Below are 14,182 nucleotides of genomic sequence, written 5' to 3' on the forward strand. Positions count from 1 at the left end.
GTGAGCGCTCACCTTAAAAATTCAACCCTCAAGGAGTCAGAGCAATAAATATCCCCGGATGATCCCTGGATGGATGGATCTCTCCCTTTAAGTGGACACAGGAACAGCTCCCACCAAAATCATATAAACACATCTTTAAGGGGTCTTCAAATAGCTCAAAAAGTCAAAGATAGAACTTCCATAGTGTAGTAATTAGATATTTATTTAAAAATTAAAAAACAGCCAAATGGCTACTCACATAAAAACAAGGGTCACGGATCCAGCAGGCATGTACTGTGTAACCCACAATCAGGTGTACATACAAGCAGTCCCAAGATGGCGATTACCATCCAAATGTAATGATGTCACTATGCTCTATTCCTAAACGTTACGTCACGCTAACACGTGACTTCTTCAGGGCTATAGAGCTGGTGACCACGGACACCTTTTATAGGAAGTCCGCACCTGAATCAGATCATTAGGTGGAGCACGGGTGCCATTTTCCCATGGATTTTCCACATATACAAGGAGCATTTAAAACTGCATGATAACAATCTCAAATTATTGCAATATTTGGACAGATCCTGACCCTATGGTCATACTGCATACATAACCCTTAATTTACAAATATATATATGGATGAATATGAATACATATGATTGAAAAGAACCACATTAATACATAAATGATAGCGTCCGTTTTCCCATAGATTATACACATACATTGAAGGAATCTCACCCAGCAGCATATAGGTGACATCCAAGTACCTAGAGACAACAGCCATCCCAACCTAACATTACATTTACCCAAGGTACCACCCCCCATACTATATCTACCAATTAACCTCATGGATGCATAATTAACTAATACTATAATATTAATGTAAGCTTAAAGAGAGATAATTCAAATGAGAGATTGTATAGAGGAATTTAAAGGGCCACACACTTACTTAATAATCACTGATGAAACAATTGATATCAAATTCTATATTTAATCCTAAAGGTGCTAAGGTATCCATATTGTAAATCCAAAGAGACTCAGCCTGACTCAAAGGTTTAATTATATTGCTCCTCCTCCAATGGGGGTGATATTTTTCTATATCCCAAAACAAAAGTAAAGATGGATCTCTATTATGATGGTAACAAAGTGTTTGGATACACTGTGTTTGGGGTAGCCTTTATATATATTTTGTACATGCTCACGTAGTCTTTTCCACAAGGGGTGTTTGCTTCTACCTATATACTGAAGCCCACATGGGCATTTAAGTCCATAAACAACCCCCTCAGACCTGCAGGTGATGACATCTTTAATAGAAAATTCTGTATTATTAGTATTTGACCTAAATTCAGTCCTCCTTTTGACTTGACCTTTTGTTGCTTGACATGCATAACAGTGTCTATATGGATAAAAGCCTTTATTATCAAAGAAAGTAACCTTTTTATCCCTACTTGGTGAATCTACTATATTTTTAGCTATTTGTACTCTAAAATATGTCTCTCTTTAGTATACAAATAGGGGTTCATTAGGTAAAATACCTGGCAACTATTTATCTGATTTCAGAATCGGCCACTGTTTTTTGAATACTGTTTCAATTTGTCTATGGTGTATATTAAAATCCATAATTATGGATAATAATTAATTTTTAGCTGTTACTTGAATTTTATCACTTATTAGTTGTTGTCTGTCAATATTAGATATTTCCTGAATACTATTCCTTATCACATGGGGGTCATAGCCTCTTTGGGTAAATCTATTTTCAAGTATCCGTGCTTGATCAAAAAAATCCTCTTGGTTGGTACAATTCCTGCGTAAACGAATAAACTAGCCTTTAGGTATGTTCATCAACCATGGTATATGGTGGGACCTATCCCATTGAATATAACCATTTCTATCTACTGATTTACAATAGGTTTTAGCAGAAATGGCACCATTATTATAAGTCAATTCTAAATCTAAGAAATTGACATTCACTTCACTGACCAATGATAATCTAATATTTTTTTCATTATTATTTAGATATGTAAGGAATATTTCGAGGGCCTCTTTTTCCCCTTGCCAAATAATCAGGATGTCATCTATAAACCTCTTATATAACAATAATTGTTGAGGGGATGTTTTATATACTGTATCTTTTTCCCATAAGACCATGAATAGATTTGCAAGACTAGGTGCAAAACTTGCTCCCATAGCTAACCCCTTAATCTGCCGATAATATTCACCCCCATGCCAAAAATAATTGTGATAAATACATTATTCAAGGCAATCACAAATAAATTTCCTTTGGCTCCAACTCAAATTACCAAACTCTCTTAAACCCGAACTTGCCGCTATAGTGGCGTCAGAGTGACTGATGATAGTATATAGGGATGCTACATCCACTGTTACCAAAAAGACATTACCATTTGTCTCAGAGGGAATCTGCAATTGGCCCAAGAGTTGTATTAAATGTTTTGTATCCCTCAAATATGCCATTGTTTTAGGGACAAGTGGTTGGAGAAAAAAATCAACATACTGTCCAAGTCTATTCTCTACTGATCCTATTCCATTTATAATTGGTCGGACAGGAGGATTAATATTATTTTTGTGAATTTTTGGAATGGTATATATAACAGGAACCTGACACACCTTAGGTATCAGATATTTTTATTCTTTATCATCTAATAATTTTTTCTTTAGTCCTTTATGGACTTATTGGTCCAATACCTTTTTAAATTTAATAGTAGGGTTATTTCTTAACTTCTCATATGAAGTTGTATCATCAAGTTGACTTTGTAATTCATTGAGATAACAATCTTTTGCAAGTACTACTATTGCACCACCTTTGTCTGCAGGTCTGATTACTATGTCATTATGTTGAGCCAGGCATTGTCGCAGAAAGCTGACGTACTTTGTGTTCAAGAAACGCACTTTTTGAAAACCAAGGCCCCCAACTGTACACACAAAGCCTATCCACATCGCTTCTTTGCTCACATAGACAAAAAAAAGAGAGGAGTCATGATAGATGTCCAATCATCTGCCTCATCTTTCCTTCATTATGTAAAAATGACCCCTCAGGGAAATTTTTGATTCTCTCAGCTACAATTAACAATTACCCTCTGGTGATAGTCAACATTTACGCCCCTAACTCGGGCCAGAATCCCTACAACTCCCATCCTTGACGGTCAACCAATTACAACAGATCTTTCAACCATTTACTGAGCTGGAACTTAGAGCTGCCATTAAATCTCTACCTAACAACAAAGCCCCAGGGCCGGATGGGTTTTGCAATGAATATTACTGAACCTACCCTGACCAATTAATGCCCTACTTAAAAAACTCTCTTAATAAATTTCTAGCCACAGGTGACATTCCATCCGAATCTCTAGAAGCCATCATTGTCACCATCCCTAAATTGAGTAAGTCCCCCGCAAGACCCAGCACACTACTGCCCAATTTCACTTCTCAACACAGATCTAAAAATCTAAGCTAAATTACTTGTCTCTCGATTAGCTTCTCATATGTCACAGCTTATTCATACTGACCAAGTGGGCTTTATACCCAACAGACAGTCCTCGAAAGGCACCAGGCGATACCTCAACCTCATCCAGTGGGCCGAGCGCCACCACTTGCCTTCTCTGCTTATCTCCCTAGACGTGGAGAAAGCTTTTGATCACGTTCACTGGCAATATCTAGAGGCAGTACTCCTAAAATTCGAAATTTCTGGTACTCTGCTCCGGGCCATCATGGGGCTGTACTCATCTCCTAGCGCCAAAGTCTGGACATCAGGTTTATTATCAGACCCCTTCCCAATAACAAATGGCACACGCCAGGGTTGTCCTCTCTCACCCTTGATCTTTGCCATGGTGATTGGACCCTTGGCACAGGCCATACGTATCCATCCACAGATCACAGGAATACAAGTTGGTCACACTTCACATAAAAGACTGTTGGTAGTCTCCCTACCATTAGATACTAAAGAGGCTATAACCAAGATTTCCCCCTTCTCCTGGGCTCCGAACTCCTCCATGACATACCTGGGTATCCAACTCATTGCTCCCTTCTAATCTCCTATGAACTAATCTATCTATATTAGTCACTAAACTTCAAAATGTCAGCAAACACCTCAACATCATCAAAACTTCATGGGCAGGATGTATAGCACTCGCCAAGATGTTTCTACTACCTCACCTTCTCTACTTATTCAGGACTTTGCCAATTCCTATTTTAGTATCTGACCTACAAAAGCTACAGTCCAATATCAACCACTTTATTTGTACAGGCAAAAAAACAAGATTAAAAGCCTCCACACTATGTACTCCTAAAACTCTGAACAGATTGGGAGCTCCAGATGTCAAAAAACACTACAAGGCTACTATCCTAGACAAAACTAAAAATTGGTGGATCTCAAATCTTCAAATTTCCTGGCTCCAAATTGAAACAACTGCACTGGACTTACAACCTGAATGTTTATTAGGTGATCTTTGGCTGGGACACCATTTTCTCCACTCTTACACATTATCCGAGCTACTACCAACTCCTGGAGCTCCCTCTTACAAACCTCAAGAGGCAATCACCCCAAAGCTCTTCACAATATACCATTATAATTGCTACAACTACTCTCCCCGGACTTAGCCCTCCACCATTGGGTTGTTGTGGGTATACAGAACATTGGGGCCCTCTTTTCAAACCAAGGCCTTTTATCCTTTTAACAGATCTCTGTCAAATTCCAATTGAGTAATAAAGACTTCTACATATACTTACGCATACGACACATCCTCTCTAAAGCTCCCATTGCAACAGCTACCATGATGAGAGATCTCCTAATGTTCTACAGATCTGCTAAGCCCACACAGAAAGGAATATCCACAATCTATGGTGCTCTCGTAAACCCAGATTCCAACTCAAAATCTCCAGCTATGACATATTGGGAAAAAACTTTACAAATTGAGGTTCCTACCTCCATGTGGTGCCACGCTCTCTGTGCATCCTCTGTTTTCTCTAGAAATACCTCACACTGGGAATCCGCCATGAAAATTTACCACAGATGATATTTTACACTGAGAAAACTTGCAGCTATCTACCCCAACTCAACCTCAGAATGCTGGAGGAATTGTGGTCTTTAGGGTTCTCTCCTACACTTGTGGTGGTCATGCCCGCCTATATGTATCTTCTGGAAAGATGTATCTGAACTTATTCAGGGTTTGACCAAGACCACTACTGACTTTACCCCTGAGTTGGCCCTCTTTGACCTTGACCTTCAGACATGGCCATCAGTTTTCCACCCTGTCCTGACACATATTCTTATTGCAGCACATCTCTCTATAGCAAAAATTTGGAAAAACCCCAAAACCCTCTCACTAAATTCAGTTAAAACCAACTTGAATGAAAATTGCCTGATGGAATTTCTCTTTGCAAATGCTCATCAGTCTCTACCGAAATGTTTCCACCACTGGCACATTTGGCTTAATGATACTAGATCGCATCAATTACTATGAACCCATTCCCCCTCGTTACAAATTTTTTATCATGCTCAAGGTCTTCTCCTGGTCAAACCCCAATAGAGAGCCATTCTCTGCTACCATCACGGTACAGTATCCCCACTAAAAACAACATTATGTACACACAGATATTTACTGTGCCTCTCCTCGCTTCTCTCTGTATCATGAAAGTGCCTCATCCTTCGCATCCTAGCCTATCTTATCTTCCCTTCCTCTTCCCTATTTCTCTACAGTAAGTTTGATAGGACGCTGGGATTGGCTTTCCCCCTACACATTAACATTGTTCATGGCAAGAATATTATTTATCATTATACTGTATGTATGATTTATATAGCAAAACTTTGGAACATGTACAGTCCTCTTGTGTATGGTCCATGGAAGGTAGTGGAGGTCATACCCTCTCACCTCCCACTGTCTATGCTCATGTTCAAAACCAGTATACTCTGATGCAATGTTTGTTACTCATGCAAAATTTTCAATAAAACCAAAGTTAAAAAAAAAAAGACTTTGTGACACACTGTCAATGACTCACACATAGTGCTGACATTATGCACCCTGACATTTTTTCACTGCACCCCCAGATCAGATCCGGCCCTGCCTACTACCCATGATTCCCTTATCTCCTTCTCACCTGCATACTCCCAACTGCCCTGAAAAAGTCTGTTAGACAAATCAATTTCCTCCCAGACACTACAGGGTTGATTTTCTAAAACTGGAAAGTGCAAAATCTGTTGCAGCTCTGCAGAAAAACCAAGCAACTTCCAGTTTTTGGGTTTTTTTTGTCACAACTTTATTGAACAAGCTGAAGTTAGAAGCTGATTGACGACCATGTACAGCTGCACCAGATTTTGCACTCTCCAGTTTTAGTAAATTAATATCTATCTATCTATCTATCTATCTATCTATCTATCTATCTATCTCTGTATTAAAAAATACAATTTAACAAACTGAAAATAGCTATGACACAGTTCAATTAAAAAAAAAAATCTTTCAAATAGGTGAATAGATGAAAATAGATGTACCTAGTAAAAAGATCATTGTAATGTATTACCCCTCTATTTTAAGAATCTATTGAAAGGTAATTAGCCTAGTTTGACCTAACAGAATACATCCACTTCACAGTCACATACATTAATGTATTTTGCAGTATTCAAATTCTATCCTTGTAGAAGTATGTGATTTATATCTTCAGCAACTAAACACACACTAACCCATAATGCTTTTCATAAATTATATTACCCTGGAATTAGACTTTTTTTATGCTTAAAATTATATTTGCCATAGGCTTTTGCTGACCTCTGGAATGATTCACAACCTGTCACAACTGACAATTTTTTTTCATTCTAAAATACTTAAACCCCTAATAAAATGGATCTTAATTCTCCTGGGAAATCCATATAACTGAAAAAGTAGTAGTTAGTCACATTCAGATGGACTTGTTCTGTCATTTTGAAGACATTTCACCACTTATTCAAAAAGCTTCCACAATGCAAATGAGTACTGGGAACATACTCCAGCATTTATAGCCATATTGGCACCTTACTCATCTTAATCAAATCTCCATGGTGTCATATAATGTGTCAAAGTAGATATTGATTGTCCAAGAACAGCTAGTAAAATATATTTTCAACTGGACTTATTCAGTTATGTTGAAAGCTTTTAGTCACTCATCCAAGCAGGTCCCTCAGCTCTAATGATTATTATGAACATGCCCCAGAATTGATAGCCGCATGGGTCACTCAGTCACCTCCCTTTAACACTATATTGCTATGTAATGTGTCATGGCAAATATTGATTGTCCAAGGATATGATAAGAGACTGGGAAACCACCTTGTTCTAATTTACACAATCCAATTACCATGAAACCTCAAAGTCTGAAACAGCTGTCAATGGTTTGAGTTACTTGGCTAAAGCTGGCCATACACTTAGCACAATTCTTCCAGTTCAGCAGGGTCCAGACGAATTTTGATCAGTGCGTAACAGCCCCCACTTGACAGAAGTCAATTGTTACTCTAGCAGCAGATGCAGTCAATTGACTGCAGGGGCTGATTAGTATATTCTTATGGGTGCCACTGTCAGTGCATGACCAGCTTAAAAATTATGAACTGTTGTCAAATCATTGGGGTAGAGATGTTAAAGTAGAACTCCAGTTAGCTATAATAATTCACTAGTATGATAGCAGGGGTTTAAATGATTGTTTGGTGTAGGGGAATTTCAGGGTAAGAATCTGAACCCACAACCTTTGCTGCATCTGGCAGTAGCTCTCTTTGCTGAGCTGCCTGAGATGCAGGACAGCATTCTGTCTGAACCTTTGGATCTTGTCTTGTACCTTATTTCTTGTGTATGTTGAACTCCTTGCTCCTCCAATGAATATTCTATTAAAGCCATGCGTATGCACTTCCTGCTTGCCAGTTTATTATGCTCTTCTCCAGCCAATATCTTGCTCCTTTCACTCCTGTTGCCGACCATATCTTTGCTGCCACTCATTACTGACTTTGGCTTGTTCCTCAATTACTCTTCTGACTAATCCCAACCTACAGCCGCTTGTTACCTATCTTTGGCTTGTTACTGACTACACTTCTTCTTGATCCCTACCTGTTATATGTGCAACCAGACCACGGCTTGCTCACCTTCTGATGGGGAAGTCCTGAAGACTGCAACCTGGCATTATCATGCAGCAAAACCATCTTCATTTGCAGGAGCTCTGGTGAAGATCCCACACCTCAAGAGACCTCTCGTCATCTGCCAAGGTGATCTGCTCATGTATCTATCATACTTACCTGTGGGAACCTCTCGTCTTCTATAACTACTGGACTCTGAGCCTGACCCTTGACCATGACAGGAAGGTTTCAAGACAAGAAATACTTACCTTATTTCTACTTACCCTGATGGCCAGAACTCTGCTCCACCATCCACTGCTCCCAGAATGAGGGAAGTCTCTCAACAATGCAAGACAATGGATTGCAAAGACTGGGTTGCTGCTGGTTGTTAAAAGGTAAAATGGAAAAAGGTAAGTGTTTGTCTGCTTTAAGCAGAATATGCACACTGTTTTCCAACATTTGATATGGTTATTCCAGGACAGTGACTCAACAAGTTGTGAAGGAATCAGAAGGACAAACCTGAAGCAAGTAAAACATAACGGCTTACACACCTCTAACAAATGCCTTTAACATCTGCAGATTCGTAACCCTACATTAACTAGATCTTGTCACCCAACATACATCCATCACAAAATGTATGGGCACAAAGATCACCAAAAAGAATAGCATGACCAATAGCCTGTCCAAATCACATGCATTTCCCCACTGCTCCTATATGAAACCAGGCTTGTCATAGGCTGAGTTCACACAGGTGCATTGTGGGAAAGCTCCCTGCACCAAACCCATGCTGTCACAGAAGGAAAAGCTGGGGATTTGAAATCCCTACAGCTTTCTCTCCTCTCTGACCCGCTTTTGATTGGTCAACCCCATCATGGTGCAGACCAATCAGAAGCCATCTAGCCGTACTGTCATCCCTGCAAGGAGAGAAGAGAAAACTACTTCACAGGGCTGGGGATTTGAAATCACTGCAGCTTTCTCTCCTCTCCTTGCAAGAATTACAGTACAGGCTAGACGGCTTCTGATTGGTCAGCACCGTCACAGTGCTGATCAGTCAAAAGCTGTCTAACCTGTACTGTCATCCCTGCAAAGAGAGAAGAAAAAGTTGCAGGGCTTTCAAATCCCCAGCTTTTCCTTCTGTGACATTATGGGATTGGTGCAGGGAGGTTTCCGGCTCTATTGTGAACTCTGACAACCCTGGGTTCACACAAGAGTGGTGGGGAAACCACATGTGATTCAGACAGGAATGGCATCGCATTCCTGTTCAAATATCATGCTTTTCTTCGCGGTGTGTTAAGTTAGCCTTTCAAGGAAGGACTTCAACGTCAATCAGCTTGCGTTATCTGTATGTGGTTTATTCAGAATATATGATGTACATCGGACCACCAGCAAGATGCAGCGTGGTGATTACAGGTTTAAAATCTCCATATTTTATACACATATTCTTGGCAAACTATCTATGGCCACATGTTTAGGGAGATTGGAATTTTCCTAACATTACACAATCTTCTTGATCATGTCAAATATCAACATGTTTACATGTTCTTATCTCGCATTGTTTAGCTAAATCTTTAACTAAACATTAATCAATCATCATAATTACACATTAGATCAAAGTAGATAATTACAAAAACATTTTATGATAATATGTTTTAACAATATGACGTTTGGAATTCCCCAGAACCCATTTGGTCAAACAGAATTCTCGGAATACATCTTCTATTGCTATACTAATAAATTTCTCGGAAAATAAGTTGATTTGTAGTTAGAAAACCCCTAATGCCACGTATTTGCAGAACACAAAGCATTGTAATTTCATCTTTCTAATTCTAAGATATCTAAATAGATATATACTTATTATAGATGTTTAATACAAAGATACAACATTATGTACCAATTATATGTCTTCCAAATACAGTATATAGCCTCTTAAACATACAGAATAAATCCTGAACAAGTATCATGCAATAAAAATATTTTAAAATAATATAATCTTTGATATGACATCTTTATTCAACTTGTCAGATATAATTTACACCCATACATTTAGTATTGACACAAATCACACTGCAAAGTATTGGTTTCAGGAATCAGAGCATGTTCACAAGTACACGTACTCATGAAAATACCCAGCATCGGCACCAATAACGATACCGGTATTGGTGAATCCATAATAGAAAGCTTTGTCAGTACGCCTGAACCATACTAGGAGAGCCTGCTTAAAGGATAAGTTTACCTTTTAACAAAAAATAATAAATGCACATTTTTTTTCAGGTAAAAATAAAGTGCATTTATTATTTTTTATTTCTGGAACCTGTAAAGTATTGCAGATCGCTGGTGCCATGCAGGTCTCCTGCAGACCTGTCAATCTTCTGGTATGGGCGGGCAGGCAGATACTTACTGATAGGAAGGCTGAATGAACTACCATGGTGCTCCACAGTGCAATGGTAGTTAATTGAAAATTACAAGCCGGCAGCCACAAAGGCTGTCAGAACTTGTAGTGTTCTCATTCACAGAATACTGTGAATGAGTAACTCAGCAGGGTAGACAGAGTGCATTTGTTTTTAAGTTGCAACAGCTAGCAGGGGGGAGAAGATCCCTCACTAGCTGTCACAATGGTGATGGGGGGGGCATTATGGGTGTAACATGTTACAAAAGGTGAACTTATCCTTTGACTTTGTCATCAGTGCTGAAATACTGACTTCTGAGGACTATTTTAAGGGTCCAAACATATGAAAATCACTCATAGCAAGTCTGTGTTGTACGGGGAATGTGGCAATACCCCCCAGTGGAGTCGCTGGAATGTGCACTTAGTGCGGTGAGCAGTATGAGCTTGTGCATTGTCCTGGAGTGATCAAACCAGGATGTTTTTTCCACAGACATGTATGCACATCACCAGGCCCAGATTTGGACACAAAATAGGCCAGGGCATTTTAGAATGAGTGGCCCAGTTTTTTTTTTAGCGAAATTACAAATAATGGCAACTACCGGTTTCTGAGAGAGAGGGAGGATGGGGGATGATAGGGGGGGGGTGAGATAGAGGGGGGTGGGGGGCAGAGAGAGGGGGAATGAGAGAGGGTGAGATAAGGGAGAGAGAAGGGGGTAGGGGAATGAGAGAGAGAGGGATGGGGGTGAGGGAGAGAGAGGGGACATGAGAGAGAGGGGGATGAAAGAGAGAGGGGGGATAATAGAGAGGGGGATGAGAGAGAGGGGATGATGAGGGTGGGGGAGAAAGGGGATGAGAGAGAAGGGAGGGTGAGTGAAAGAGAGGGGGGATGAGAGAGAGGGGGGTAGGGGAATGAGATAGAGGGGGGATGGGGGGAGAGGGGGGATGAGAGACAGAGGGGGAGATGAGAGGGAGAGAAAAAGGAGGAGATGCAGGAGGTGGGTGATGGGAGAGAGGAGGATGAGAGGAGGTGAGGGAGAGAGCGAGGGGGTGAGAGAGAGAGGGGGGCAGGAGAGAGAGAGGGGGAATGAGAAAGAGAGAGCGGGTGAGAGATAGAGCAGGTGGAGGAGAGAGGAAAAGAGAGGGGATGAAAGAGAGAGGGGAGATGAGAGAGGAGTGGGAATGAGAGATAGAGCGGGATGGGGGAGAGAGCAATAAGAAGAATGAGAGAGAGGGGGATAGGGGAATGAGATAGAGGGGGATGGGGGAGAGGGGGAGATGATAGAGAGAGAGAAAGGGGGAGATGAGGGGGGTGTGTGATGAGAGAGGGGGGATGAGAGGGGGGAGGATGAAAGAGAGGGGGGATGAGAGAGAGGAGGGGTGAGAGAAAGGGGGAGATGAGAGAGAGATAAGGGAGGATGAGGGGGGAGATAGAGTGGGGTGGAGGGGAGAGAGAGAGAGGGTGAAAGAGAGAGGGGAAGATGAGGGAGAGGGGGGATGAGAGAGAGGGAGGATAAAAGAGAGAGGGGGAGATGAGGGAGAGGGGATGAGAACGAGGGGGGGTGAGAGAGAGAAGGAGGGTGAGGGTAGAGGAGAGAGGGGGTGAGAGAAAGAAGGGGATGAGGGAGAGAGAGGGGTGATAAGAAAGAGGGGGGATTAGAGGGGGTATTAGAGACCACTAACCCTGTCCATATGTGCAGTCCCTTCTGTGCCCCCCTGTCCTAGTACCTCTCTGTGGGTAGGTGTGTCATGTGTGTGATGCCTGGTAACTTCCATGCCAACAGTAGACGTATAGACAGACTGTTCTGCATAGCAGTCCCTGGCTGCTTGTGCCTCCTGCCAGTCCTCATCCTCTGGGCTCCCGGTCACTCTGTCCACTGAGCTTCCATCACAGAACACAGAGGAGGTTGGAGAATGAGTCCAGGCTCTGTAGGGTGTCGGGGATACTGCACCCACAGCTGATCACCTACTCAGGGATCAGGGAGGTGGTACAGGCCTTCCCCCTTCAGGATTCTCAGTCCTAGCCACCCTCGCTGCTAGCATTTCCTGCAGCCTCTATCTCCAGGGCCACCCATTCGCCATGTACACATGATATGTGGAGTAAGGCATTTTCAGTCTGCCCGCACCCCGAGGACACCGGATTTAGATCCTGAGGATCCAAGGTCTTAGCTGCCCCATTGCCACCACCACCAGATCAAGACTCTCCATCAGAACATGCGACTTGCCAGCCCCGGCCCACTGGGCAAATGCCCAGTGTGCCCTATGGCCAGTTCGGTCTTGCACAATCACTCATGACAGTAATATTCACTGTTAATAGTGGCATCACGGGGTAGAAAATCCACATGAATAATGACACATTTGTCCCAGAAAACACTTGCCATCACTTTACGTGAAAATGCAATTGTTTGAAATTTTTTTGGTAGTGGTGAGTTGGCATGATTCCAATGCTTTGATGCTCGTTTTGATTCTGGAGTGAAATGATGTGCCCAGTGCATGCGCTAACCTTTTGAAAATGCAAATGTTTGTGAATGATTGTGTTCACCATTCTCACAGAAATATTTCTCTCTTGTGCAGGTTCACAACAGGTTATGTGTCATTTATTCAGGATCATACATTCTATTCTTATTGATAAGATGTTGATGTGGTGGAAGGGGAGCAGAATCTTTATGAATTTGGCAACCTTGCTTCCTCAAGAGACCGAAGGGAATACATATGGCAAAGTCCACCCCAAACAGGACACACTAAGAGAATTGAACTAGGAGCCTCCCACCAAGGAGAGAAGGTCCCCTGGCCATTTGTCCCTGTTGCAGATGTTCCCTTACTTCCTGTCTGTTAAAATTGATGTCATCAGCACAATAAGTGAGGATAAATCTCTCTACTGAAGCTCTGAATAGTAGTGAAAACCAGACAAAACGTTTACTCTTTCCTCATATTAGCTAAAAATAAAGTTTTTGGCTTGACATACACTATAATGAGACTTTAATTCTTGACTTTTATTACTTTGGAGTAGAACTTTTCCCTAATTTAGACAGTGAAGGGTAAAGTGGGCATCAATGCCAGAACCTTCATCATATTACTTTTTCTGCCTTTCCTATTGAATGGGATTTGTCTTTGCTCTAGTTTGGAGAACTGTTTTATCTGCAAAAATGTTTCACTGTGTCCACTACACCTTCTCTTTTTATGGAGCATTAGTAGCAAGCATAAAACACAAGTACTTTCCAGATTAAGCCAGTCAACCCAAGATGCCTTCTAACACTATTACAGCAGCAACACTAGCTTGTCCCTACAGATCTCTAAATGTCTGTGTAGGTTTTACAAATTGGGATACATAGTTTTACAGTTAGGGGAATTACACTCTTCAGGGCAATTATAATAATTCCCCTTCAAGAGTTATTAGCCCACTGGTGGTCCCTGGCCATATGGGTATTTATTCTGCCTTCATTATGGGAAATTTAACATGATCTCCACTACCTTAATGGTGTTTTCACATACTGCTTGGGGAATTGATGCTATTTCTGCAGTACATTCTGAGTTACTTGCAACACAGTCAAAGAAAGAAAAGGAACAAAAAAAAGTGCTGATTTGAAGCCTTGTTTTGTCTTGTAGCTAACATACAGTCCTTAAATATCATGCTGTCAAATGAATGCAGCTTGCTGTACACATAATGATGAGCCCACTCAATTCAACTTGTTCTGAAAATCCAGTTGTGCCAAGAGCCAAATCAGGTTGACCTAATAATGAGC

Source organism: Staurois parvus, unplaced genomic scaffold (assembly GCF_062004578.1).
Source record: "Staurois parvus isolate SC_StPar_1 unplaced genomic scaffold, SC_StPar_1.0 ptg000708l, whole genome shotgun sequence".
Taxonomy (NCBI): domain Eukaryota; kingdom Metazoa; phylum Chordata; class Amphibia; order Anura; family Ranidae; genus Staurois; species Staurois parvus.